The sequence below is a fragment of the Pan troglodytes genome, chromosome 9 (assembly GCF_028858775.2).
Source record: "Pan troglodytes isolate AG18354 chromosome 9, NHGRI_mPanTro3-v2.0_pri, whole genome shotgun sequence".
Classification (NCBI taxonomy): domain Eukaryota; kingdom Metazoa; phylum Chordata; class Mammalia; order Primates; family Hominidae; genus Pan; species Pan troglodytes.
In genome coordinates this window covers 69,444,729-69,471,498 of record NC_072407.2, presented here as the reverse complement: position 1 = coordinate 69,471,498, position 26,770 = coordinate 69,444,729, and the positions used below count along the sequence as shown (strand labels likewise).

Genomic DNA, 26,770 nt, shown 5'->3' with positions numbered 1-26,770 from the left:
TGGAAGCAACCAAGATGTCCTTCAATAGGTAAATGAATAAATGAACTATGAAACATCCATACAATGCAATATTCAACAATACAAAGAAATGAGATATGTAGCCACAAAGAGACATAGAGGAACCATAAATGCATACTGCTAACCAGTCTGAAAAAGCTGTATGATTCCAACTATACGACATTTTAGAAAGGGCAAAACTACAGACAGCAAAAAGATCCGTAGTTGCTGGTGTATGGGGGAGAGGAAAGGGGATGAATAAGTGGTGCACAGTAGATTTTTAAGGCAGTGAAACTATTCTATATGATACTGTAATGGTGGATAATCTGTCAAAACTCAGAACTGTACAACACAAACAGGGAAACCTAATTTAAACTATAAACATGAGGTTACAGTTATAGTTAAATAACAATGTATCTCTTTCTTTTGCGATGGGGTCTCACTATGTTGCCCAGGCTAGACTCCAATTCCTGAGGTCAAGTGAGCCCCACCTGGAGTAGCTGAGACTACAGGTACCCACACCCAGCTTATAATAATGAATCATTATTGGTTCATCAGTTGTAACAAATGTACAACACTAATGCAAGTTTTTTTTTTTTTTGGAGACAGAGTCTTGCTCTTGTCGCCCAGGCTGGAGTGCAGTGGCGCCATCTCAGCTCACTGCAAACCCCACCTCCCCAGTTCCAGCGATCCTCGTGCCTCAGCCTCCCGAGTAGCTGGGATTTCAGGCGCGTGCCACTGTGTCTGGCTAATTTTTGTATTTTTAGTAGAGACGGGGTTTCACCATGTTGGCCAGGCTGGTCTTGAACCCCTGACCTCAGGTGAACCGCCCCCCTCGGCCTCCCAAAGTGCTAGGATTACAAGCGTGAGCCACTGCACCCGGCCACAAGATGTTAATAAGAGAAACCAGGAATTTTTTTGCTTTTAAAAAATAAAGTTTACTACTTAAAAAGTCAATCACACACACTCACACACGAGAGACTATTCAAAATTTGCCAACTGTGTGGTGTTTTGTTTTTTTTTTTTTGAGACGGAGTCTTGCTCTGTCACCCAGGCTGGATGGAGTGCAGTGGGGCGATCTCGGCTCATTGCAAGCTCCGCCTCCCGGGTTCACGCCATTCTCCTGCCTCAGCCTCCTGAGTAGCTGGGACTACAGGCACCCACCACCACACCCGGCTAATTTTTTGTATTTTTAGTAGAGACGGGGTTTCACCCTGTTAGCCAGGATGGTCTCTATCTCCTGACCTCGTGATCGGCCCTTCTCGGCCTCCCAAAGTGCTGGGATTACAGGCGTGAGCCACCGTGCCCAGCCAATTAGCCAGCTTTTAATGAAAGGGGCCAGAGGGTAAATATTTTAAATTTTGTGGGCCATACAGCCTCTACCACAACATGTTAAATGAATGAGCACGAGTTTATTTGTGGGCACTGAAGCTCCTATTTCATATTTTCTTTTTGAGAGAGTCTCACTCTGTCAGCAGGCTGGATGGAGTGCAGTGGCACGATCTCGGCTCACTGCAACCTCCGACTCTCAGGTTCAAGCGATTCTCCTGACTCAGCCTCCTCAGTAGCTGGGATTACAGGCACATGCCACCACGCCCAGCTAATTTTTTTTTTTTTTTTTTTTTGAGACGGAGTCTCGCTCTGTCGCCCAGGCTGGAGTGCAGAGGCGCCATCTCGGCTCACTGCAAGCTCAGCCTCCCGGGTTCATGCCATTCTCCTGCCTCAGCCTCCTGAGTAGCTGAGACTACAGGCGCCTACCACCACGCCCGGCTAATTTTCTGTATTTTTCTAGTAGAGACGGGGTTTCACCGTGTTAGCCAGGATGGTCTCGATCTCCTGACCTCGTGATCCGCCCACCTCGGCCTCCCAAAGTGCTGGGATTACAGCCGAGAGCCACCGCGCCTGGCCTAATTTTTGTATTTTTAGTAGAGACGGGGTTTCACCATGTTGGCCAGGATGGTCTTGATCTCCTGACCTCATGATCCACCTGCCTCAGCCTCCCAAAGTGTTGGGATTACAGGCGTGAGCCACTGCGCCCAGCCAATACTTTCATATGTTATAAAATATTATCCTCCTTGTGATTTTTTTTTTTTTTTTGAGACGGAGTTTTGCTTTTGTTGCCCAGGCTGGAGTGCAATGGCATGATCTCAGCTCACCACAACCTCCACCTCCTGGGTTCAAGTGATTCTTCTGCCTCAGCCTCCCAAGTAGCTGAGATTACAGGCATGTGCCACCACGCACAGCTATTTTGTATTTTTAGTAGAGACGGGGTTTCTCCACATTGGTCAGGCTGGTCTCTAACTCCTGACTTCAGGTGATCCGCCTGCCCTCAGCCTCCCAAAGTGTTGGGATTACAGGCGTGAGCCCTGCGCCCCGCCCTTCCTGTGATTTTTTTTTTTTTTTTAGCCGTTTAAAAAATAAAAACCGGCCAGGCCCAGTGGCTCACACCTGTAATCCCAGCACTTTGGGAGGCCGAGGCAGGCGGATCACCCGAGGTCGGGAGTTCCAAACCAGCCTGACCAACATGGAGAAACCCCGTCTATACTAAAAATACAAAATTAGCTGGGTATGGTGGCACATGCCTGTAATCACAGCTACTTAGGAGGCTGAGGCAGGAGAATTGCTTGAACCCGGGAGACAGTGGTTGCAGTGAGCCAAGATCAAGCCACTGCACTCCAGCCTGGGCAACAACAGCAAAACTCCGTTTCAAAAAATAAATAAAAATAAAAATAAAAACCAAGCCAGTGCAGTGGCTCACTCCTGTAATCCCAGCAACCTGAGAGGCTGAGGCAGGAGGGTCATTTTAGGCCAAGAGTTCGAAACCAGCTTGGGCAACACAGCAAGACCTTGCCTCCAAAACAATTTAAAACTTAGCCAAGGTGGTACCTGCCTACAGCCCCAGATACGCAGGAGGCTGAGACAGGATAATCGCTTGAGCCTAGGAGTATGACGCTGCAATGAACCATGATCAGTCCACTGCTTGCACTCCAGCCTGGGCAACAGGGTGAGACTCTGACTCTTAAAACAATAATAAATGTATAAACTGCTAGGCTGGGGCGCAGTGGCTTACGCCTGTAGCAGGCAGACTGCTTGAGGTCAGGAGTTCAAGACCAGCCTGGCCAACATAGCAAAACCCCATCTCTACAAAACATACAAAAAATTAGCTGGGTGTGGTGGCAGGCACCTGTAACCCCAGCTACTCAGGAGGCTGAGGCATGAGAACTGCATGAGCCTGGGAGGCAGAGGCAGAGGTTGCAGTGAGCCAAGATGGCACCACTGCACTCCAACCTGAGTGACAGACTGAGACTGTCTCAAAACAAACAAAAAACTAAAGAACTAAAAACAAGTATTCAAATACTTACACACAAATGCTGATAGCAGCACTATTCACAATAGCTAAAAGGTAGAAACAACCCAAATGTCCATCAGTGGCTGAATGAATAAGCAAAATGTGGTATATCCATACAATGGAATATTATTCAGCCATAAAAAGAAATGAGATGCTGATACATGCCAAAACACAGACGAACCTCGAACATATGCTAAGTGAAAGCCAGACACGAAAGGTCATACAGTATATTGTATGATTCCTTTTACATGAAACACCCAGGCTGGGCATGGTGGTTCATGCCTGTAATCCCAACACTTTGGGAGGCCAAGGCAGGTGGATCACCTGAGGCCAAGAGTTCGAGACTAGCCTGGCCAACATGGCAAAACCCCATCTCTATCTAAAAAAAAAAAGAAAAAATTAGCCAGGTGTGTGACAGGTGCCTATAATCCCAGCTACTCAGGAGGCTGAGGCAGGAGAATCGCCTGAACCCAGGAGGCAGAGGCTGCAGTGAGCTGAGATCACGCCATTGCGCTCCAGCCTAGGCAACAAGAGTGAAACTCTGTCTTAAAAAAGAAAGAAAGAAAGAAAGAAAGAAACACCCAGAATAGGTAAATCCATAGAGACAGAAAGCCAGAGGTGATGATTGCAAAACATTTTGAATATACTAAATACCACTGAATTGTGCACTTTTAAATGATCAATGGTTTTTTGTTACACAAATTTTACCTCAATTTAAAACAATTATGTATTAAAAGACGTAAAAACCATTCTTATTGGATGGGCTGTACAAAATCAAATGACGAGCCAGATTTGGTACATGGGTTGTAGTTCACCTCTATTCTATTAATACACTGAGTGACTAAAGAGTCAACAGTCAAATATAATGCATAAACGTGGACTGAAGTCAAGTGAGAGCTATAAAACTTTATTTAGGACATTGGAAAATTCTAAATATTAGACATCATGGAATTTGAATTTTCTTCAGTATAACCATAAATCTGTGGTAAGATCATGTTCCTATTCTTAGGAGAGGCAGCTAAAATATTTAGGAATAATATGTCATGATGTATGCAAATTACTTTCAAATAACTCAGCCAAAAACAACAGAAAATTTTAAATGTGACAATTAAAAATAAAAAATGGGGATTATCAGTGCAAGATATACACAGTTGGTTGTTTTTGGTGTTTTTTATTTTTTTTTTGAGACAGGGTCTCACTGTTACTCAAGGCTGGAATGCAGTGATGTGATTATTGCTCACTACAGCCTTGAACTCCTGGGCTCAAGCAATCCTCCCACCTCAGCCTCCTGAGTAGCTGGGACTACCTCACCACCACGCCTGGTTTATCTGTAAACATTTTTGTAGACATTGGGTCTTACTATGTTGCCCAGGTTGGTCTGAAATAATCCTTCCGAAGTGCTGGGATTATGAACATGAGACCCTGCACCACATCCAGATGTTCTTTACGCTACTCTTTCAACTTTTCTGTGTTTGAGCTTTTTCAAAATAAAAAGGGTTTGGGGAAAATGTATTGCATGAATGCAGAAAATGGCTCTAGATAGCTGAATACAAAGTTTGATGACACATTAAACCAACTTTCCCTCATTCTTTGGGAGCCAGGGTGTCTAAAAACTGGGTTGAGGAATACACCTGGTTCCAGGACCTTTTCTTGGACAGAAAAGCATCACCTTTCCAATTACAGGTCCTTGTAAACATGCATATTAAGACATACCAGCCGGGTGCAGTGGCTCACACCTGTAATCCCAGCACTTGGGAGGCCGAGGTGGGTCGATCACCCAACGTCACGAATTGGAGACCAGCCTGACCAACGTAGTGAAACCCTGTCTCTATTAAAAATACAAAAATTAGCTGGGCGTGGTGGCACATGCCTGCAATCCCAGCTACTTGGGAGAATATGGCAGGAGAATGGCTTGAACCCAGGAGGCAGACGTTGCAGTGAGCCGAGATCGTGCCATTTCACTCTAGCCTGGGCAGAAAGAGTGAAACGCAGTCTCCAAAAAAAAAGACATACCATGAACACTGTAAGAGGAATTCCTGAAAACACATACATACACACACACACACACACACACATACACACACAATCTGGCACTGTAATCCTATAGTCTCACTGATATATAAAATTAAAAATGCTTTTGTTTTGCTAGCAAAAAAAAATCTGATTCTACAAAAGTTAAATAACTTAAATATTCTTACTGAACTGAAATCATTTAAACATCTGCTATGGAATGATCCATATGAAATTCTACAGCAAGATAAAAGAAGTACTTATCCCTGGTATGGGTTGTTCCAGGCCAGTGGAGCTCAAAAGAAACAAAATGTAAGCTACATATGTAATTTAAATTTTTCTGGTAGCCAATTTTTAAGGGATTTTTTTTTTGTAACAGGGTCTTACTCTGTCACTGAAGCTAGAGTGCAGTGGCATGATCACAGATCACTGCAGCCTTGACCTCCCAGGCTCAAGCGATCCTCCCACCTCGGCCTCCCAAGTAGCAAGGACTACAGATGTGCACCACCATGCCCAGCTAATTTTTATTTTATTTTTTGTAGAGATGAGGTCTCTTGCTCTGTTGTCCAGGCTGGTCTCAAACGACCCTCCAACCTCAGCCTCGCAAAATACTTGGAATAACAAGTGTGAGCCACTGCACCCAGTCCAGGGAAATTAATTTTTTGTTGAGACAGGGTCTCACTCCATCACCCAGGCTGGAGTGCAGTGGTGCAATCTCGGCTCACTGCAACCTCCGCCTCCTGGGCTCAAGTGATCCTCCCACCTCAGCCTCCCAAGTAGCTGGAAGCACAGGTGCACACCACCACACCTGGCTTTTTGGTATTTTTAATAGACACAGGGTTTCACTATGTTGACCAGGCGGTTCTTCAACTCCTGGGCTCAAGTGATCTGCCTGCCTCGGCCTCCCAAAATGCTGGTGTAACAGATGTGAGCCACTGCACCCGGCGGGAAATTAATTTTAATAATATATTTTATTTAACCCAGTAAATCACTTCAAATGTAATCAATAATGCCATTTCAGGCCAGGGCAATGTAACAAAACCTTGCCTCTACCAAAAATTAAAAAAATTAGCCCGGTGTGGTGGTACATGCCTATAGTCCTAGCTACGCAGGAGGTTGAGGTAAGAGAATTGCTTAAGCCCAGGAGTTCAACGCTATAGTAAGCTAGATAAGGCCATACTACACTCCAGTCTGGGTAAGAGTGAAACCCTGTCTCTATAAAAATAAAAAAATAAGAAATAATAATAATACCATTCCAATATGTCGTCAATGTAAAAAATTATGGGGCTATTTTAATCCTTTTTTCATACCAAGTCTTCAGGATTTGAGGCCGGGTCCAGTGGCTTATACCTGTTAATCCCAGCACTTTGGGAGGTGGAGGTGGGCAGATCACCTGAGGTCAGGAGTTCAAGACCAGCCTGGCCAACATGGTGAAACCCCGGTCTCTACTAAAAATACAAAAAATTAGCCAGGCATTATGTAACCCCACTTATTCCGGAGGCGGAAGGTGCAGCAAGCAGAGATGGCACCATTGCACTCCAGCCTGGGCAACAAGAGTGAAACTCTGTCTCAAAATAAAATAATAAAATTAAATTTAAAAATAAAATAAAATAATAAATAAAATATGTGGTGTGTATAGTTTACACCAACATCTTAATTCACAGTAGCCACATTTCACATGCTCCCTAGCAACCTGTGGCTAGTGGCTACCATAGCGTACAACACAACTCTAGGCTGTTGGAAGCAGCAGCAGAACCAAAGCTGAAAAAATCAGCCACCAAGAGAGTGATTTAATATATGTATGTGTATCTCCTAAAGCAACATATGCTGAAACAGTTCTATATTTTCAGCATAATTGGTCAAACATACAGTTACCAAGGTATAACTTACAAACTAAACTGAACCCCTGCTTCTAGTATCCACCATGATATCCTCCAAGCAAAGGAGAATATCACATCTCTACTGCATGCAAGGGGGGTTTACTACATACTCCCTCCCACTCACACTGTGTATGGGAGTATTGTCCTTTGGCCTTCAACACTAGGTTTAGACTGAAGACTAGGATGAAAGAAGAGGTGAATGCTATGCTCCATTCTCCACCCCACCCCCACCTCCAAAATGGTTAGAATTAACACCATTTACCTTGGCATTTTATTTTTGTAGAGATGGGGTCTTGCTCTGTTGCCCAGGCTGGTCTCACACTACTAGACTCAAGTGATCTTTCACCTTGTCTGCTGACTCTCTCTCCCACAGTTTTCTCCAACTCACCTCTAATTCCCCAGAGAAGAGAGATCATGTCTGACATATCCTCCAACTCTTAGATCCCACCTCTCAAAGGATTAGTAACTATGGCCAGCCCTTTCCTCTTGATATTCCCTTATTTAAACAAGTGGTTTCCAGAGAACTAACATCATTTCAAAATCAATCTCCTTCCCTAAGTGGCCTGGAATCCACTTTCCAATGTGTACTAATAGTAAACAAACAAAAACCAAAAATACTATAGATTACTACAAAAATAATTTAAATACACTTGAGAATCAATGATATGCAGAAAGCAGTTTCAATTACTCTTCTCTTCCCCCAACCTCTCCTTTGGCCCAACAAGGCGGTGGTAAATTTTTCACATTTTTGAGAAAAGAAAACATCATTTTTTACTTGTCAGACTAACAAATAATACCCGTGGCCCTTAGTTGTAAAATTTGAGGTAAACTGAGAGGCAGTGAATTTCTTAAGTTCTGATCTATTTATCGGCTAGAAAAACAAATGCATATTTCCGGGCTAAACAGCTGTAGCTGTTTCTTACTTTTTAGTTTCTTCCCTTTAATTAAACTTGTCTAGGGTTGTAAAGAATTCTGTAATTTCGTGTAAGATCTGCCATTACACAACAAATTGTTGAATTTTGCTATCTTTTGGTTACTGAGTATCTAAAATACAGATTCTAGGCCATGTGCAGTGATCACGCCTGTAATCCCAGCACTTTGGGAGGCTGAGGAGGGCAGGTCACCTGAGGTCGGGAGTTCAAGACCTGCCTGGCCAACATGGTGAAACCCCGCTCTTCTACTAAAAATACAAAATTAGCTGGGACTGGTGGCGCATGCCTGTAATCCCAGCTACTTGGGTGGCTGAGGCAGGAGAATCACTTGAACCTGGGAGGCCGAGGTTGCAGTGAGCCGAGATCGTATCATCGCACTCCAGCCTAGGCAAAAAAGAGAAAACACTGTCAAAAAAAAAAAAAAAAGATTCTAATATCTAGTAATTTAATATTTATAAAATTAGATTACTATCTTTTCTATTCTTCATCTATAAAATTAAAATGCATGTGTATGTATGCATAAAAGCAAAGAAAAAGACATGGAAGGATATATTAACTAATAAAATGGTTACATCTGGTGAAGGGGTTAGGACTAAGGTGGCAAAGGGGCTTTTTAGCCTTATCTGTAAAATTTTAATTTCTACAATAATACAGATATATGTTATCTATATAACTAAAAAATCAGATTTAAAAGGCGTAAAACTGGCTTGTTATATATAATAACGTATTAAGCTTTGAGAATTACAACAGATACCTTTTATTGAAAGCTCATTGTTGGCACAGCAGTCTACATTCATTATCCCATTAAATCCTCAACCAACCCTAAAAGGTATCAGTACCACCTGCACTTTAGAAATGAATAAACCTGAGACTCAGAGAGGTTAAGTAGTACCCTGTTCAAGGTCACACAAATGTTAGAACCTGGAAGGGACTCCACCAAAACCAGGTTATAGCCCTACACTAAGGGAACAGTCAATTTATTCAGGAAGGGAATACATTCAGTAAATTCAGGACTACAGAGAAAACACTTTTTAACTTTTGCCATTATTAAAGAGCTTCAGGGGAAAAAAATCTGCTTTTTCATCTGCCACCATCTGTAAAGGAAGCAAAAGTGAACGTTTTGGGATATTTCTTGATTGGCTTATTAACCATGCTAAACATGTTATAACCACCCAAACCTATAAATAGTTTACAAGATTTAAGTAGATCTGTAATGCTGAGCTATGCGCCACCAGCCCCTACCCCAGCTCTTTTGGTTAATTCTAGGCAAAATACCATAGACAATTTCAGCTGAATCGCACTTTAGGGTGTGGATTATTTCTTTTTTGTCTGTCTTGTTTTGTTTTTGAGACGGAATTTTGCTCTTATAGCCCAGACAGGAGTGCAATGGCATGATCTCAGCTCACTGCAACCTCCACCTCCCAGGTTCAAGTGATTCTCCTGCCTCAGCCTCCCAATTAGCTGGGATTACAGGCACCCACCACCACGCCCAGTTCATTTTCGTATTTTTAGTAGAGACTGTGTTTCACCATGTTAGCCAGGCTGGTCTCAAACTCCTGACCTCAGGTGATCCACCCACCTTGGCCTCCCAAAGTGCTGGGATTACAGGCATGAGCCACCACGCCCGGCCGGATTACTTGTTTCTGATGGGGGAAAAAAGATATGATTGATACCTATTATTTGAGTTTTACCCCATGAAAAAACCCTTATTTTATTTTCTTTCTTTTTTGAATTAGGTCTCACTCTGTTGTCTAGGCTGGAATGCAGTGGTGCAATCACAGCTCACTGCAGCCTCAACCTCCGGGGGTCAAGCGACCCTTTGGCCTTGACCTCCCAAGCAGCTAAGACTACAGGTGTCCACCGCCACGCCCGGCTAAATTATTTTTTTTAATAGAGATGCAGTCTTGCAATGTTGTCCAGGCTGGTCTCAAACCCCAGAGTTCAAAAATGATCCTCCCAATTTGGTCCACCAAAGTGTTGTGATCACATGTATGAGCCACTGCACCCAGCCCCAAAGTTTTCTTAAAGGAATGCAAAAGTAACAAATGCTTGTAACAAATCAGCGATCTAGTAAATAATTTAAGTCAATCAATCAATATGTATGTACTTAGCTGATTTACATTACCACTAGATGATCAGCTAGAGACATTTGCTATAAGACTCTCTAATGAGGGCCGGGCGTGGCAGCTCACACCTATAATCCCCGCACTTTGGGAAGTCGAGGCAGGTGAATCACGAGGTCAGGAGTTCCAGAACAGCCTGGCCAACATGGTAAAACCTCATCTCTACTAAAAATACAAAAAATTAGCTGGGTGTGGTGGCAGGCGCCTGTAATCGCAGCTACTCGGAAGGTTGAGGCTGGAGAATCGCTTGAACCCAGGAGGCGGCAGTTGCAGTGAGCTGAGATTGCACCACTGCACTCCAGCTCAGGCGACACCGCAAGACTCCATCTCAAAAAAAAAAGAATCTCTAATGAAAGGGAACTACTCAGTCTCCAGAGAAAGCCCTTGATCCTTGAAATTCTCACTTCTTCCTGCTTTAATAAGGTTTAACTAGGTTCAGTGGCTCTTGAAATCCAGTGAAAGTTGCATCTTTTTTTTTTTTTTTAAGACGGAGTCTCGCTCTGTCGCCCAGGCTGGAGTGCAGTGGCACGATCTCGGCTCACTGCAAGCTCCACCTCCCAGGTTCACGCCATTCTCCTGCCTTAATCTCCTGAGTAGCTGGGACTACAGGCACCCGCCACCACACCCGGCTAATTTTCTTTATTTTTAGTAGAGACGGGGTTTCACCGTGTTAGCCAGGATGGTCTCAATCGCCTGACCTCATGACTGGCCCGCCTCGGCCTCCCAAATTGCTGGAATTACAGGCTTGAGCCACCGCACCCGGCCCAGTGAAAGTCATATCTTTTAACCTGACCATTCCCAGAGTGGCACAAAAGATCTGGCCAAGCCTGGATGAAATACAAACAGGCGTATTTCTATTCTCTTACACCAAACTGTCAACAACAGTGTTCATTTTTAAGTTGATGACATACATCGGACCTACATGGCAGACACTTTCATAAATCTTAGCTCTGTTTCAACTTCCATCCTGTTAGGTTTTCTGGCTATTTATATCTGACTAAGCAAATTTTAACTATTGCTACAAATTAACCTTAGTCTTCAGTGAGGTTCAAGGGAATTTCAAACATTAACATGATCTCAAATATCAGTAAACTATGTGCCTTTGATAAACTTTCATGAAACATATTTATATTCCAGTTAAGGAATAATAAATAGATAAAATCCACTAAAGTGAGGGAGGAAAGCTGGCATTAGAGTTTATAACCAATATTAAAGAATGTTCCAGGCACGGTGGCTCATGCACCAGCACTTTGGGAGTCTGAGGCATGCAGATCACCTGAGGTCAGGAGTTCAAGACCAATCTGGGCAACACATCAAAACCCTGTCTCAACAAAAATTACAAAAAATTAGCCAGGTGTAGTGGTAAGCACCTGTAGTCCCTGGTACTTGTGGGGCTGAGGCAGGAGGATTGCTTAAGTCTGGGAGGTGGAGGTTGCAGTGAACCTAGATTATGCCACTGCACTCCAGCGTGGATAACAAAGTGAGACCCTGTCTCAAACAATAAAAAGGAAGACAGACAAAGAGAGAGAATCTGTCACAGTAGATAGAAAATTATATTCAACTGAATTCATTAAATGTTTTAACTTCTACCATGTGCCAAACACTGTCAATGCTCTGATAAATAAGACTGCCATGATTTTTGCCCTCAGGATCTATAAAAAGTAAGTAAAAAGACAATCAGTGTATTATTTCTTATGACAGCAGAAAAATCAAATGTTAAAGAAATGGGGGCCAGATGCGGTGGCTCATGCCTGTAATCCCAGCACTTTGGGAGGCTGAGGCAGGCAGATCAGGAGGTCAGGAGATTGAGACCATCCTGGCCAACATGGTGAAACCCTGTCTCTACTAAAAATAGAAAAAAAATTAGCTGGGTGTGGTGGCATGCGCCTGAAATCCCAGCTACTCAGGAGGCTGAGGCAGGAGAATGGCTTGAACCCGGGAGGTGGAGGTTGCAGTGAGCTGAGATCGCGCCACTGCACTCCAGCCTGGCAACAGAGATAGACTCTGTCTCCAAAAAAAAAAAACAAAAAAAAAAACGGGAAGAACAGGCATTTTATATACCAGAAACAGAGAAAGATGTTGAAAACTTCCCGGATACAGTTCATGAAAAGCAGGAATTAAAAAAAAAAAATTCCCAAAGGATGTAACACTTAAGCTGAAACCTGAAACCTGAAACCTGAAAGGCAGAGTTAGAGAGGAAGGAAAATGTATGATTCAGAAAGAACAGCATACGCAAAGGTCCAAAAGTAAATAAGAGGGCATAAAACATTAAGAAAAGAGAAAGTAGCCGAGTATGGTATCATTTTCAAGTAATGAGAAAAGAGAAAGGGAGAATATGGTATAATGGAAAGAAATTCAACCTGAACAAAGAATACCAGGTGTCCAGTCTTTGTTCTACTGCTTAGTAGTATAACGTTAGGGTAAGTAATTTTGCCTCTGAGCCTTTATTTCCTAATGAAAAAAAAAATGGGGTGCTACCATATTCCCCCTCAAAGGGATGGCTCAAAGATCAATTTTTATCTTTTTTTCTTAAAATGAAGTCTCACTCTGGAAGGCTGGAGTGAAGTGGTGCAATCTCAGCTCACTGGCACCTACACCTCCCGGGTTCAAGCAATTCTCCTGCCTCAGCATCCCAAGTAGCTGGGATTACAGGCACACGCCACTACACCTGGCTAATTTTGTGGGTGTGTGTTTTTTGTAGACGGGGTTTCACCATGTTGGCCAGACTGGTCTCGAACTCCTGAACTCAGGTGATCTGCCCGCCTCAGCCTCCCAAAGTGCTGGGATTACAGACATGAGCAACAGCGCTTAGCCTCAAGGATCAAATTTTAAAAACCATGTGAATGGTCGGGCACGGTGGCTCACACCTGTAATCTTAGCACTTTGGGAGGCCGAGCTGGGCGGATCACCTGAGGTCAGGAGTTCAAGACCCGCCTGGCCAACATGGTGAAACCCTGTCTCTACTAAAAATACAAAAAAAGTAGTTGGGCATGATGGTGGGGGCCTCTACACCCAGCAACTTGAGAGGCTGAGGCAGGAGAATCACATGACCCGGGAGGCAAAGTCGGCAGTTAGCTGAGATTGCGCCACTGGCACTCCAGCCTGGATGACAGAGCAAGACTCTGTCTCAAAAATATAAATAAAAATAAAAATCCAGGCACGATGGCTCACACCTATAATCCCAGCACTTTGGGAGGCTGGAGCAGGAGGATCACTTGAGGCCAGGAGTTCAAGACCAACCTGGGTAACATGGAGAAACCCATCACTACAAAAAAAATACCAAATATTAGCTGGGCTTCGTGGTGCGTGCCGGTACTCCCAGTTACTCAGGAGGCTGAGGCAGATCACCTGAGCCCAGGAGACTGTGGATGCAGTGAGCTATTACTGTTCCACTGTACTCCAGCCTGGATGAGCTAACAGAGCAAGACCTTGTCTCTAAAAAATTTATATTAAAAAAAATGTTGGGGCCGGGCACGGTGGCTCACACCTGTAATCCCAGCACTTTGGGAGGCTGAGGTGAGTGGATCACCTGAGGTCAGGAGTTCAAGACCAGCCTGACCAACATGGAGAAACCCCAACTCTACTAAAAATACAAAATTAGCCAGGCATGGTGGTGCATGCCTGTAATCCCAGCTACTTGAGAGGCTGAGGCAGGAGAATCAGTTGAACCCAGGAGGTGGAGGGTGCAGTGAGCAGAGGTCACCCCACTGCACTCCAGCCTGGGCAACAAGAGTGAGACTCTGTCTCGGAAAAAAAAAAAAAAAATTTAAGGCCAAGGGCCAGGTATAATGGCTCACCCCAGTAATCCCAACACTTTGGGAGGTAGGCAGATCACGTGACATCAGGAGTTTGAGACCAGCCTGGGCAACATGGTAAAACCCCAACTCTACTAAAAAAAATACAAAAATAGCCAGGAGTGGTGGAGAGCACCTATAATCCCAGCTACTCAGGAGGTTTGAGGCAGGAGAATCGCTTGAACCCAGGAGGTGGAGGTTGCAGTGAGCCGAGATTGCACCACTGCACGCCAGTCTGGGCGACAGAGGGAGACTCCGTCTCACAAAAAAAAAAAAAAAATAGTTTTTTTTAAGGCCAGGCACAGTGGCTCATGCCTATAAACCCAGCACTTTGGGAGGCCGACGCAGGCGGATCACTTGAAGTAAAGAGTTTGAGCCAGCTTGGCCAACATGGGAAAACCCTGTCTGTACTAAAAACACAGAAATTAGTCGGGCGTGGTGGCACACGCCCGTAATCCCAGCTACTCAGGAGGCTGAGGCAGGAGAATCTCTAGAACCCAGGAGGCAGAGGTTGCAGTGACCCTATCTCAAAAAAATAAATAAATAAATAAATAAAGAGAGAAAGAAAGACAGACAAAAGCGAAACTAAAATATAATTCCACTGAGTAAGAAAAAGTAGTGATTAGGAAGGTTGTAAAGAAGCTTTTGAAGTGGTGGCAATTTCAAATCTTGACTGAGTAGTAGTTACACAGGTATTTGCTTCATGCTTATTCACTACACCATATAAATTTATGTTTTACGGACTTTTCTGCATGTGCTTCTTCCCAAGAAATTTTCAGAAACTGAACCAACACTATTTCATACCGATGCTAGTGCTCCTAAAGTCCTGTAGCAAAGACCCTCTCAGATGTTTATGAAATGAACAGACAGGCCAGATGCAGTGGCTCACGGCTGTAATCCCAACACCTTGGGAGGCGGAGGTGGGAGGATCACCTGAGGTCACGAGTTCAAGACCAGCCAACCCCATCTCTACTAAAAATACAAAAATTAGCCGAGTGTAGTGGTGTATGCCTGTCATCCCAGCAACTCAGGATGCTGAGGCAGGAGAATCACTTGAACCTGGGAGGCAGAGGTTGCAGTGAGCTGAGATCATGTCATTGCACTCCAGCCTGTGCGACAAGAGCAAGATTCCATCTCAAAAAAAAAAAAAAAAAAGAATAGATATATATATATAACTGAAGTGTTTACAGATGAAGTAATACTATCTGGGATTTAATTCAAGACAACTGAGAGGGAGTAGAAGATAGAGATAAAAGAAGATTTCCAAGTTTTGATAATTGTTGAAGCTTGGCAATGGGTATATGGGTGTTAATCACACCACTATTTACTTCATATAATCTTTCCATAGTAAGTTTTTTAAATGTTTCTAATTTTAATTACTGTACTTCTAGGAATAAGGATTTAATAGGAAACACAGAAAAACAAATACACAATTGAGCTCCTTGTACTTTTATTTCTAACTTTTTTTTTTTGAGATGGAGTCTCACGCTTGTCCCCCAGTCTGGAGTGCGATGGCACAATCTCGGCTCACTGCAACCTCCGCTTCCCAGGTTCAAGCGATTCTCTTGCCTTGACCCCCCCCAACCCCCCCCCCCCCCGCCAACTTCACCAGTAGCTGGGATTATAGGCACCTGCCACCACACCCGGCTAATTTCTGTATTTTTAGTAGAGGCAGGGTTTCACCATCTTGGCCAGGCTGGTCTAGAACTCCTGACCTCAGGTGATCCGCCTGCCTTGGCCTCCCAAAGTGCTGGGATTACAGGCATGAGCCACCACACCCAGCCTTATTTTTAATGCCCTAAAAAAACTAGATATACAGTGGGCGCGGTGGCTCACGCCTGTAATCCCAGCACTTTGGGAGGCCAAGGCGGGTGGATCACCTGAGGTCAAGAGTTTGAGACCAGCCTGACCAACATGGTCAAACCCCACCTCTACTAAAAATGCAGAAATTAGCCAGGCGTGGTGATGCACACCTGTAATCCATTACTCAGGAGGCTGAGCCAGGAGAATCATTTGAACCTGGGAAGTGGAGGTTGCAGTGAGCAGAGATCGTGCCACTGCACTCCAGCCTGGACGACACAGCAAGACTCCGTCTCAAAAATGAATGAATGAATGAATGAATGAAATACCATTCAGCCACAAAAAAGAATGAAATTCTGTCATTTTCGGAACATGGATGGAATTGGAGAATATTAAATAACATGAAATAAACCAGGCACAGAAAGAGAAGTATCACGTGTTCTCGCTCAAATATTAAAGAACTAAAAAGCTGATCTCATAAACAGAGAACAGAATGATGGACACCAGAGGCTGGGAAGGGTGTGTATGAGGGGCAAAGGGGTGCATAAAGAGAGGATGGTTAATGGGCATGAACATACAGTTAGAAGGAATAAGTTCTGAAGCTCAATCGTAAGTAGGGTGACTATAATTAATAACAATGAAATATATATATATATATATAATTTATTTATTTATTTTTTTTTTTGGAGACGAGTCTCATTCTGTCGCCCAGGCTGGAATACAGTGGCACGATCTCAGCTCACTGCAAGCTCTGCCTCCCGGGTTCACGCCATTCTCCTGCCTCAGCCTCCCAAGCAGCTGGGACTACAGGTACCTGCCACCACACCTGGCTTATTTTTTGTATTTTTTAGTAGAGACAGGGTTTCACCATGTTAGCCAGGATGGTCTCGATCTTCTGACCTCATGATCCGCCCGCCTTGGCCTCCCAAAGTGCTGGGATTACAGACGTGAGCCACCGCGCCCGGACAATAACAATGAATTGTATATTTCAAAATAGCTTGAGAGGAGGACCTGAAATGTTCCTATTAAATATTCAAGGTGATAAGATGCCCCAAATACTCTGACTTGGTCATTACAATCTATGCATCTAATAAAGTATCACATGTACCCCCAAAACAATATGGAAAAATTGTTTCGCATATGAAGAAATGGTTAAATAATAAGGGACAGAAGTAAATGGATGGGTATCTTCAGATGCTTGTGTTCCCCAAAATATAATGTTTAGGAGAGTTCCTAATATTTTCATCGATGAGACAACGTGGAGTGACATTCCAAAGAGAGGGGGATAAACTGAGAAAGTGCCCACAAAGCTAAATGAGTAGTATTTATCAACCTTTGACTTGAGCAAGCGTGAGGTAAGAGGTCTGGAGAAAAATTAAGTAATCCATGTAGTAATTAAAATATAGCGTTTTTTAAACTAGTTCTACCTAATAAAAAGTGATCCAAATCTATGGTGATACCTCATGACGTTAACCCAGAATCTCTGGTAAGGTTCTTCATAAAGTAGACTCAATAAATAACTGGTGAATTAAATATGCTACTAGAGACAGAAAGGTTAATATAAATAAATCAAAAGTATACTTGTAACTTTTTTTTTTTTGAGACAAAGTTTCACTCTTTTTGCCAGGCTGGAGTGCAATGGCACAATCTTGGCTCACTGCAACCTCCGCCTCACGGGTTCAAGCAACTCTCCTGCTCCAGCCTCCCAAGTAGCTGGGATTACAGGCGCCTGCCACAACGCCTGGCTAATTTTTTGTATTTTTAGTAGAGGCGGGGTTTCACCATGTTGGCCAGGCTGGTCTCAAACTCCTGACCTCAGGTGATCCACCCACTTCCACCTCCCAAAGTGCTGGGATTACAGGAGTGAACCATCGCGCCAGGCCTACTTGTAACTTCTTTTAAGGTTTTCTTGAGACAGTCTTGCTATGTTGCTCAGGGTGGTCTTCCGGCCTATATTCTTTGTATAAAACCATGATTTTTTTTTTGAGACAAGATCTCACTCTGTCACCCAGGATGGAGTGCAGTGGCGTAACCATAGCTCACTGCAGCCTTGACCTTCCAGGCTCAAGTGATCCTTCCACCTCAGCCTCCCAATTACCTGGGACTAGAGGTACACGCCATGACAGCCAGCTAATTTTTGTATTTTTTGGCGAGACGGGATTTCGCCATGTTGCCCAGGTTAGTCTCCAACTCCTGAGCTCAAGCCTTGAACTCCTCCTGCCTTAGCCTCCCAAAGTGTTGGGATTATAGGTGTAAGCCACCGTACCCAATCCACAAACCATGGTATTCTCTCTCAATTGGTGGTACCACCCATCAACCAGGAACTCAACCTAAGAACACAGGAGTAGGCCAGGTGCGGTGGCTCACGCCTATAGTTCCAACACTGTGGAAGGCCAAGATGCACACATCAGTTGAGGTCAGGAGACCAGCCAGTGCAACACAGTGAAACCCGGACTCTACTAAAAAAATACAAAAATAGCCAGGCATGGTAGCACATGCCTCTAATCCCAGCTACTCAGGACCTGAAGCAGAAGAATCACTTGAACCCGGGAGGCAAAGGTTGCAGTGAGCCAAGATCGTGCCAGCACACTCCAGACTGAGTGACAGAGCGAGACTCTGTCTCAAAAAAAAAAAAAAAAAAAAATAGCAGCAGCAACCTTGCAACCTTTGGGCCAGTCGTGGTGGCTCATGCCTGTAATACTAGTACTTTGAGAGGCTGAGGCAGAAGGACCACTTGAGCCTAGGAGTTCAAGACCAGCCTGGGCAACCAACGTAGACAGATCCATCTCTAAAAAACAAAAAGAGGCTGGGTGCAGTGGCTCACGCCTGTAATCCTAGCACTTTGGGGGGGCCGAGGTGGGCGGATCACCAGAGGTCAGGAGTTCAAGACCAGCCTGGCCAACATGGAGAAAACCCATCTCTACCAAAAATACAAAAATGTGCTGGGCGTGGTGGTGGGTGCCTGTAATCCCAGCTACTTGGGAGGCTCAGGCAGGAGAATCATTTGAACCTGGGAGGCGGAGGTTGCAGTGAGCTGAGATCATGCCACTGCACTCCAGCCTGGGGGACAAAGCGAGACTCCGTCTCAAAAGAAAAAAGAAAAAAGGAAAAAAAAAAAAAAGTAGCAATCTTTGGCTGGCAGGGCTGCAGGGTACACTTACTTGCCCTGGCTTGGTTAACTGGTGTCACCAGGAAGGGCGTAGTAATGGGCCCCTTCTGTACTCACTGAAGGTTATTTAAATAAGACTTAAGGAGCATGGTGGGGGGAGAAGCAGTCTTCAAAAACTTAATACTACTGCCTGTGATTCAAGGATACTGTGCCTAAGATACCATTAGTGGTTTAGAAAAATGTCAGCAAATTCAACTGGCAGGAAATATGAAGAAACGATTTTAAAATAACTTTAAGCTGTGAAGTGTGAAATTAAGGTAGCTACCTCTAGTTAATTTTTTGTTTCCAACAAACAGAAAAACTGCTACAACAATTCCAATGGTTCTCAAACTTTACCATCTATCAGAATCACCTGGAGAACTAGTTGAAACACAGGCTGTTGAGTCCCCACTGCCAGACTTTCTGATTCAGTACGTTTGGGGTAGGATCCAAGAATGTAGTGGCACAATCTTGGCTCGCTGTAACCTCCACCTCCCAGGTTCAAGCAATTCTTCTGCCTCAGCTTCCCTAGTAGGTTGGATTACAGGTGCACACCACCACACCCGGTTAATTTTTGTGTTTTTGGTAGACATGGGATTTTGCCATGTTGGTCAGGCTGGTCTCGAACTCCTGACCTCTGCTGATCTGCCCACCTCAGCCTCCCAAAGTGCTGGGATTACAGGTGTGAGCCACCGTGCCCAGCCCAAGAATTCCCTTTCTAACTAGTTCCCAGGTAATGTGGTCTGGGGAGCACACTTTGAAAACAACTGGTTTAAATTATTAGAACTAAGAACCTTGTAGGTGAATAAAATAAAGCTAGATAACTAACCTATGCAACCTGATTAGCAATCTAAGGTTCTTTTCATTGTTGAAATTCACTTACTGTGTTCTCTACATTTTATGTATTTTTAGGACTACATAACACATTTTTGTTCAATTCAATAGACAAGTTTTGAGCACTTGAATAAAACATATTCCTTGACTTATAGAAGTCTACTCTTACTAGGTAAAAAGAGACTCACGGTCAAATACAGACTTGTGCCACTTAACGGCATTTCACTCAACAACTGTATATGTGACGGTGGTCCTATAATATTATAATACTATAGTTTGGCCAGGCGCGGTGGTTCACGCCTGTAATCCCAGCACTTTGGGAGGCTGAGGCAGGTGAATCACAAGGTCAGGAGATAGAGATTATCCTGGCCAACATGGTGAAACCCCGTCTCTACTAAAATACAAAAAATTAGCCGGGCATGGTGGTACATGCCTGCAGTCCCAGCTACTCGGGAGGCTGAGGCAGAAGAATCACTTGAACCTGGGAGGCAGAGGTTGCAGTGAGCCGAGATCGCACCACTGCACTCCAGCCTGGGCGACAGAGCTGAGACCCCTTCTCAAAAAAAGACCCAATCATATGCCAGTAAGTCCTTCCTTAGACCCAGAATCATACCCAATTATCTACTCAACAGTTCTACTGTGATATTTCACAAGCACTTCTCATTTAACCTTTTCAAGTTTTCTCAAAACTGAACTTATGCTCCTTTGCTCAGTCCCCAAACCTGCTCTTCCTTCAGTGTACCCTATTTCAATAAAAGAACTGTATTATAAGCCATGCACTAGGAAAACTTGGGAGTCATACTTATATTTACCTCCTTTACACTGACCCTCAAAACATTCAATGAAAAGTCCCATGATTCTATTTCATATATAGTTCTCATAGAATCAATCATAGAATCTCAATCATAGAATCAATCTCCTCTCTAGTTCTGTCAGCACTCAACCATACCACATCATTGTCTTACCTGAACCAATATAGTAGCCTCCTAATTAATCTCCCCAAATCTATTCTTGCCCTCTCCCTGACCCTTTCTCTACATTGCAACCACTGACATTGGTCCAAACGCATTACTACTCTGCTGAACTTCTGCCTTCCCAATGCCTTCAGGATAATGCCCTATTTGATCTGACCTGTCTACCTTGTCAAGAATTTTAACTCTCTCCTTCACTTATGTTTCTTCAGTTACAATGGCTTTTTTGGTGTTTTGTTTAGTTGGTTGGCTTAGCTGGTTGGCAGGTTTCTCAAACATGTCAAATTCTTTCCAACCTTAAGAGTTTCTGCATGTGCTAATCACTCTGCATCTTTGCCTGGTTACCTCCTAGTCACCCTTTAGGTCTCAACTTCAAAGCCTCTCTCAGGAAAGTGTTCCCTAATGTTTCTATCTACTACTGAAGTCTAGATTAGCTCACTCTATCATATACTGTTACTGCAGCCTATGTTTACCTTTGTAGCCCTTTGTGTAACTGTAATTAACATTACTAGTATTTGTTTAATGTCTGACTTTTCCACCAGACCAGAAGCTCCATGACAGAGGGACCATACCTGTTTTATCCATTACTGTAAGCCAGAGCCCTACATGGTATCTGAACATGGTTAAATGCTTAGTATTATTTTCTCATTCCTACCTTAGGACTTTGCATTGCCTGTTCCCTATACCTAGGGCCCCAGACCTGGTCCCCAGAACCCCTGAACGTCACAAGATTGGCTGTTCATCACTCAGGTCTCAGTACAAAATGCCACCTTCTCAAGAAGCCTTTCACTGATCACTCAATCTCAAGGAATTCTCCATCCTACAAGTATCTCATCATCCTTGTAATTTCTTCAAAGCACTCAGCATTATCTGAAACCACAGCATTTAGAAGACCCAAATAAAATGCTTAGTACAACATAAGCACTCAACAAACATTTGTTTAAGTGAATGAATCTCCTGAATGAGAACAGATGACTTGGGAAACACCCTCAATTCATCAGTGAAACATTTATAAACTGTGTCCCAACAAAGTTGATGAAGAGGCAGTATAACTTAAGTATGCTCTGGAATCACCAGACTGTTTACTTTGAATCCTGGCTCTGTCCCTTAACTGGATAATCTGAGACACTTAACTGCACTTTGGATCTGTTTCCAAAACTTTAAAATGGGAGTCAAAGAACCCATTTCAAAGGGTTCTTGAGAATTAAATTAGTGAGTATATCGAAAATGCCAGTACCAAGCACACAGTACACATTCAATCAATGTGTGCTATTATCCATGAGATTGGGTTTTTATCTCCTACTTTCAAATATGCAGTGTGACTTTTCCTTTACCTTATCCCCGAAAAATGGTTTCTGGCCTGGTGAAAAAGTCAGATATTAAACAAACACACTAGTAATGTTAATTATAGTTACACAAAGGCAACAAAGGTAAACACAGAATGCAATGAAAGTATATGATAGGATGAGCTATCTAGAATCTAGACTTCAGTAGTGGGTAGAAACATCAGTTCATAGTTCTACAGGGTGTGCACCATTGAATTCCAAGGGCATCTTTATTCACATAGATTAAGATATGTGAATGGCAACTTTTGGGATTACCCAACATGTAGCACTGTCCACAAGTTCTGGCAACCCCAAGAGTGGTGATGATCAAAAGACTAAGATGGTGATGATCAAAAGACTAAAATGACAAAAACACACAAGAGACAAAGAAGTACTTTGCAAACTATAAAACTACTATAAAACGATCACTACATTTATGAATATATATTATCTTGAGGTCACTTTCAGAAACGAGTCATTTACGCAGATTACTGCCTTGACAAACAAAAAAGTTGCTAACGTCTGTGATCCAGGATCTAAAGAGATGAATTAAGGCTGAGGGCCACAACCAGCTCATGAGGCAGTTTTTCAGAGTGATCATGCGGTCTTCAGCTACAGGGCAATTAAAAATATTTTAACATTTGCTCACAACAGCACCACAACTTTTATCTCATTTCCCTATCCTTCAAAGAGAGTATCAAAAGGAAATCTGTGCTAGGCGCGGTGGCTCACGCTTGTAATCCCAACACTTTTGGAGGCCGAGGCAGGTGGAACGAGGTCAAGAGATCGAGACCATCCTGACCAACATGCTGAAACTTTTTCTCTACTAAAAATACAAAATTAGCTGGGCAGGGTGGTGCATACCTGTAATCCCAGCTACTTGGGAGGCTGAGGCAGGAGAATCGCTTGAACCCAGAAGGCGGAGGTTGTGGTGAGACGAGATCGCGCCATTGCACTCCAGCCTGGGCAACAAAAGTGAAACTCCGTCTCAGGGGGAAAAAAAAAAAGAAAATCTTATCTGCTGTAGCTTAATGACTGATGTCTAGACAGTGAATGCTTATGTTACCGAAATAAGTTGATCTTTGCGTATGTTAAAAGGAGTAAAGAAAATATGCAAGTGGGTTGAGGATTGTCATGACCATGAAGTTAGTTTTGTGAAAATTCAACAACAGAAAAAGGGCTTCATGCTTACTTTTGCAAAGCATGATATGGGAAACACAATGTGAGACTGCTTTTGAGATGTTTTGTGTTAGATTTATCTAAAATTCAAGGCCAGGTGAGGTGGCTCACACTTGTAATCCCAGCACTTTGAGAGGCTGAAGCGGGTGGATCACCTGAGGTCAGAAGTTCGAGACCAGCCTAGTCAACGTGGCGAAATCCTGTCTCCACTAAAAATATAAAAATTAGCTGGGCGTGGCGACGCCTACCTGTAATCCCAGCTACTCAGGAGGCTGAGGCAGGAGAATCACTTGAACCCAAGAGGCAGAGGTTTAAGTGAGCCGAGATCGCACCACTACATTCCAGCCTCGGCAACAGATTGACTGTCTCAAAAAAAAAGTAAATAAATAAATAAAACTTTAAAAAATAAAATTATAAGATGAATAGCAGATAATCAGGACGGAAACACGCAACCTATCTACTGGGTATTTCCCTTTACATCAGGGTTTGTCAACCTTGTACTACTGACATTCTGGACCTGTTCATTCATCGTAGTTAGGGCTGTCCTGTGCACTGCAGAATGCTTTAGCAGCATCCCTAGCCTCTACTCATTAAATACCAGTAGCACTACCCCAGTCTGACCATCAGAAATGTCCACTGCTGAATGTTTCCTTGGGGGCAAAATCATCCCCAGTTGAGAATCTGCTTTAAATCTTCTAGTATCTCCAACTGTCTAAAGCCTCATCCACTCATATTCTCTCCTCAAAGTTTCAAAAAATCTTTCCCCCGGTCTTCCTGGTAATTCAAGCTAAATCCCAAAGTCTACCTTAATATTTCATTTGTCTTTGCCTTCAAAATCCTCAGAAAGCACACTGTACAACTTCAACAAGGACAGGTCAGTTTTCTTGTTTAAAACCACAGTTGGTGCCGGGCATGGTGGCTCACGCCTCTAACCCTAGCACTTTGGGAGGCCGAGGTGGGAGGATCACAAGGTCAGGAGTTTGAGACCACTCTGACCAGCATGGTGAAACCCTGTCTCTACTAAAAATACAAAAATTACCTGGGTGTGGTGGCGCAGGGCTGTAAACCCAGCTGGCTGAGGCAGGAGAATCGCTTGAACCTGGGAGGCGGAAGTTACAGTAAGCCGAGATGGCGCCACTGCACGTCAGCCTAGGAGCCAGAGACTCTGTCTCAAAAAAAAAACCACAGTTGGAAGCCGGGTGCAGTGGCTCACACCTGTAATCCCAGCACTTTGGGAGGCCGAGGCGGGCAGATCACCTGAGGTCAGGAGTTCAAGACCAGACTGGCCAACATGGCAAAACCCCGTCTCTACTAAAAATATAAAAATTGGCTGGGCGTGGTGGTGGGAGCCTGTAATCCAAGCTACTCGAGAGGCTGAGACAGAAGAATCACCTGAACCCAGGAGGCAGAGGTTACAGTGAGCAGAGATTAGGCCACTGCACTCCAGCCTGGGCAACAGAGTGAGATTCTGTCTCAAAACAAAAAATAAAAATAGGCCAGGCACGGTGGCTCACACCTATAATCCCAGCCCTTTGGGAGGCCAAGGCGGGTGGATCACTTGAGGTCAGGAGTTTGAGACCAGCCTGACCAACATGGTAAAACACCATCTCTACAACAAAAAACACAAAATTAGCGCGGTGTGGTGGCGCACACCTGTAATCCCAGCTACCTGGGAGGCTGAGGCAGGAGAAGTGCTTGAACCCTGAAGGCGGAGATTGCACTGAGCCGAGATAGCACCATTACACTCCAGCCTGGCCAACAAGAGTGAAACTCCCTCTCAAAAAATAAATAAATAAATACAAATAAAAGCACAATTGGTAAGAGACTTGATACTAAAACTCAAGGCTCAACATCCCCAATTAAGTACTCTTCTCTATCATAACATGCTGCTATCCATCAGTTACAAAGTTTAGTCAGTCCTTCACTGCCAATGTGTCTTGCTTCTATCTCTTCCTTTCCATTTCTACCTAAAACCCACAGCAATGGTTCTCAAACTTTTGCGTGGATCAAAATCACCTGTCTTGTTAAAACACAGATTGCTAGGCCCCAACTCCAGAGTTTCTGTTTCAGTAAGTTTGGGGTGGGGCCCAAGAATTTGCATTCTAATATGTTCCTACTCAGTTAATGCTCATGCTGCTAATGAGAGACCTACACTTTGAAAACCACTGCCTTAAGAGTTCAGGGTTCCTGTCACCTCAAAAGGCAAGCTATTTGAATTTCCTTCTAGACCACCCCCTGACCTGAAACTGGAGACATTACTCCCAAAATGCCACTTTGGCCAAATCACTGTTATATTAAAAACAAACTGGCTGGACGCAGCGGCTCATGCCTATAATCCCAGTACTTCGGGAGGCCGAGGCAGGCGGATCATTTGAGGTCAGGAGTTCCAGACCAGCCTGGCCAATAATAGTTGAGACCCCGTCTCTACTAAAAATAAAAAAATTAGCCAGGCGTGGTGGCACGTGCCTGTAATCCCAGCTACTTGGGAGGCTGAGGCAGGAGAATCGCTGGAACCCAGGAAGCGTAGGTTACAGTGAGCCGAGATCGTGCCATTGCACTCTAGCCTGGACATCGCAGTGAGACTCCATATCCAAAAAACAAAAAAAACAAAACTTCTAATGGCTATGTCCATACTTGGCTTTCAAAGTTGTTTAAAATTTCTACCCAACGTTATCAGCAGTGCCCCTCAAAAGACACCACCTACTTCAGTCTGCTCATCTATCAGAGATCCACAGAATAGGCCTTATAGTAGTAGTATAAAGCTTATGCTGTCTTTACCAACTGAAAGGCCACCCTCTTCCCTCCTCCTCTCTACCTACCTGAAGGAGGCCTTCACCAATGTATTTGCCAAAAACATTCGTTTGGTCACTATTTGCTGCCTTTTATCTTTAGGGTTTAACTTTTTACCAAGTACTCACAGACAGAGAAAAACCCCAAGAACCTAAAATTTAAAACAGAAAACAAGGATATGAGTGACATACATAAATAAAAGCCTTGACATACACACAAACTGCACAATACTGCCGTTTTAACAGATCAAGTGCAATAAGTTCAAAGTTCATGAAAAGAATGAATGTGCCATCTATGTTTGAAACATAATCAAACACTGGCTATCAAATATTTATAGCTATCTAATTCAGGATGTTAAGCAGACAGACGTTAGCAAGAAAATGTTAAAGTAGGCGGGAAGTGGTGGCTCATGCCTGTAATCTCAGCATTCTGGGAGGTCAAGGCAAGTGGATCACCCGAGGTCAGGAGTTCCAGACCAGCCTGGCCAATATGGTAAAACCCCATCTCTACTAAAAATACAAAAATTAGCAAGGCGTGGTGGCACACGCCTGTAATCCCAGCTACTAAGGAGGCTGAGGCAGGAGAATTGCCTGAACCTGGGAGGCAGAGGTTGCAGTGAGCCAATATCGCACCACTAC

General features: G+C 43.8%; 1 protein-coding gene across 4 annotated transcripts in view; it reads right to left on the bottom strand.

Annotated features, from left to right (window-relative positions):
- Positions 1-26,770, bottom strand: part of KDM2A (lysine demethylase 2A) — a 144,678-nt gene that overhangs the window by 106,455 nt on the left and 11,453 nt on the right. Inside the window, exon 3 of one of the 4 annotated variants that reach the window (XM_063783124.1) lies at positions 26,162-26,283. The exons of the other annotated variants lie outside the window; for them this stretch is intronic. The gene's annotated coding sequence lies outside the window, so the exon portion shown is untranslated. The remainder of the gene's footprint in view (positions 1-26,161; positions 26,284-26,770) is intronic. 4 annotated transcript variants of the gene reach the window in all.